Raw genomic sequence first — 3,322 nt, 5'->3', positions numbered from 1 at the left:
AAACTCTGCATTTATAAAGGACTTTGGCAGATTTACCAAGGTGATTGGTTAGGAGGATTGGTAAAAATCGCTTTTTAATAGGGAGGAGGTCAGGCAGTGAAACCCCGCCCCTCCCGAAATAATATATCACAGTTTCTTTTAAAACCCAAAATGATACATTAATGGGGGTCGGGTTTGCATTGGGTGGCTCGCCCCTTAAACCCTGCCGTTACTACATTATCGGCGCATTAAAATCGACGATCGGCCTTGGAAATCGACACTTAACATGGGCGTTGGCGACATTATCGGCGCGATTTACGTGGTTTCGCCGGTATCTATATCGGAAGCATTCCTAAACAGGGTGATCGGCATGGCAGTTGGCGTAATAATCGACGCGATATATGGTGACTTCGCCAATATTCATATTGGCGATCGGCGTGGTGTCGAAACATTGCAATCGGCGACATATATATCGGGTTGGGGTGATAGGATGTGGGCTGGGTCCACCGCCGGCGGCCCGCCCGCCCCGATATATATATATATATATATATATATATATATATATATATATATATATATATATATATGCGAAGGTTGTGGAGAAGGGTTCGACGGGGGTTATGGCCGCCGATCCCGAAACCATATTTGACTTGTTTTTTGGTTGCGATTGCGATTTGGGCCAGCGGGAGGTTGTGGCCCGTCGGCCTTATAATAATTATTATTTTCATATAGTTATACTAATAACTATATTTTAAACAAATTTTGTGATATGGGTATTTACTAACCATTTTCCATAAAAATGATTTTTGTCTCTTATGCAGGTTTAGGAGACCAATGAAGAAAAAGGCTAAGTGTCAATGCTTGATGGGCTGCCATGTGGGTCCCACCTGCTCACTGGGATGCCATGTGGCACACTATAGGCCCCTCTTTTCCCCTATCATATCAAACTTTTAAGAGCTCTATCTTTCACATATGAGATTGGTTTGATGAGTCGTTTGCACCTCCACGGTCACGACGACGAGATACTTAACATGAACTTGTTTCGAGCATAATCGAAACACTTTGATTTTTGAGCCATCTTTGTCCTGTGTGTCTCTCTAGAGCCACCTAGATCAATCCTCCCTATAGAGGAGCTTTTGGTCCTCCAAAAGCATGAAAAATAATCTGCAACTTTCTCTGTACCCTGTCTGCATCACAAGCGTCCTAAAAAGGTCTCGCTTCCATCTCCTTCACCTTTGTTCTTCGGAGCCTTAAGCGTCGAGCCGACACCTTCTAACTTTGCAACCTGTAGTACATTGTTTTGAAAATTACATGCTTTGAATGACATGACCAACTAAAGACCCAAATGTTACACACTTGCCACGAGTTTATAACACATACTCGGTGGTCAAGTTTACATCAAGATGGTAGTAATACTCCAGCTATGACAACAAGGCCGACATATCATTGTTGCTTCAAAAAATGATGGAAAACACCTAATCACTGCAACACATGATTTACATACATAAGGCCAAACATTATTGTTTTGACAAGTGATGGAAACATAACATCACTTTCAACATGCAACTCAAAATACGACTCAAAACATGACCAGACATCATTGTTGCTGACCAAGTGATGGAAACACATCATCACTTTTACACTTTAAAATGCAAAAAATGATTTACAAAAGAATGACCATGAAATGACAACATGTCAAAAAAAACCATTTTTCACTTATCAATGTGAATGGGTCACCTCCTTGAGGTGGTTTTGCTTGTCGAACAACTGCTCTTCTTGGTTCACGCACCGACGCTTTGTCTTTAAGGCGCTACTCTGGATGGAGCTTCCAGCAAGTGGCTCTTTGATGGCCATTTCTGTCGCAATGACTGCAGTAGGCTTTCTTCCTCCATATCTGCTTAACCTGTTTCTTTTCATGTTGTTGAGAGGGTCTTTCACGCCTCATGAGTGTTGCCATTCTTTTCCAACACTTGGAAAAGGTATGGTTAGGTAAACCAAAAAAAGTACATGTTTTTCGATGCCTTGATCTTCGTTCATTATTAACAACATGATCATAATCAAAATGAACATTCGAAGATCGAAAATGGTTATACCTTCCTTTGTTGTTTCTGATGTCAGTATGGCGATGAGAGCTTGCCTCAGCTCTCTCCCTGCAATGGAAACTGCCATGGGATGATGGGGATGTTTTCCCATCATTCTCTTTCCTCGACGATGTCTCGGACGAATCTGACACCTTTGAGCACTCTCCTTTAGTGTATCTCAAGCCTGAAAATCGATGTTCATGCACAAACTCCAAAGGTTGAGTGATGCCTTGGTTATTAGCACCAAGTTCTTCTTTCTCCTCATGCCTCATCCTTGTAAGGAGCCTCATGTTTGTCCCTGTAATTGGGATCTCCAAATCTCCAACAAACATCATACTATGAGAAGATGCATTTGAAAGGAAATCAACATCTTTTACCTTCTCTTTCGATTTGGAAAGAACTAATGAGGGCTGCTCATCATCTGTCATTGGTGGTTCGCTAACTGTCTCAACGCATTCCCCAACTTCTTTCCTGACATACCCAGGTCCTGCCTAACGGGGTAATTCCTCTACTTTGATGGGGTTGACAATGCCTTGGCCATTAATGCCCAAGCCTTTTCCTTCATACCCCATTCTCTTTAATAGTTTGGAGCCAATTCCTGTGGTGTGATTTTCAAACACAGCAAAATCATCATCAGGAAACATACATGAAGATGGAGAACTACTTTTTACCTCACATGGGTTACGTTGCAGCTTTTCCAAGGCCTCGTCCTTTGCTTGCAGTTGTAGTAGCAATTTTTTTTTTTCCTCTTTTTCTTCATGTAGGCTTGCATCTTCAATTCATTGTTCTCTGTTTGAAGATTATGTTTGTTTTGCTTCAGTTCTTCCATGGCCTCTTCTGTGGCTTGCAACTGAAGCTGCAATCGCTCCTTTTCCTCTGTTTCTTTCTATAGAGTTTCATACATGATTTCCACTCTGTTGGAACATGGTCTCATACATCGCTCTTTCATCCTCTGTCATTGTTCACACTGCAATTCACATCAACGCAAAGACTGCTCTGATACCACTTGATCCAGGTCCAGGTGTGAAGAAGGACCCTTACAAGACTTTTTACTTTCGTGATGTGTTAAAATTTCCTTTTAAAAGGACATTAACGAATACAACTGCATGCGAAAAAGAAGAGGAACATAACAATCATCAGCACATGAAAACATAAGCGTTGATAATGGAGTTTGTCCAGGAGGGACTATGTCTCCAGGCCCCAGTGTCAAGATGGTGTAGGCCACTAAATTAAGTGTTGTCAATAATGGTGATGTACACAAG

This window comes from Pinus tabuliformis, chromosome 7, assembly GCF_031772625.1.
Source record: "Pinus tabuliformis cultivar Carrire ecotype Pingquan chromosome 7, CPIR1, whole genome shotgun sequence".
Taxonomy (NCBI): Eukaryota; Viridiplantae; Streptophyta; class Pinopsida; order Pinales; family Pinaceae; genus Pinus; species Pinus tabuliformis.
Note: the sequence above shows the minus strand (reverse complement) of the source record.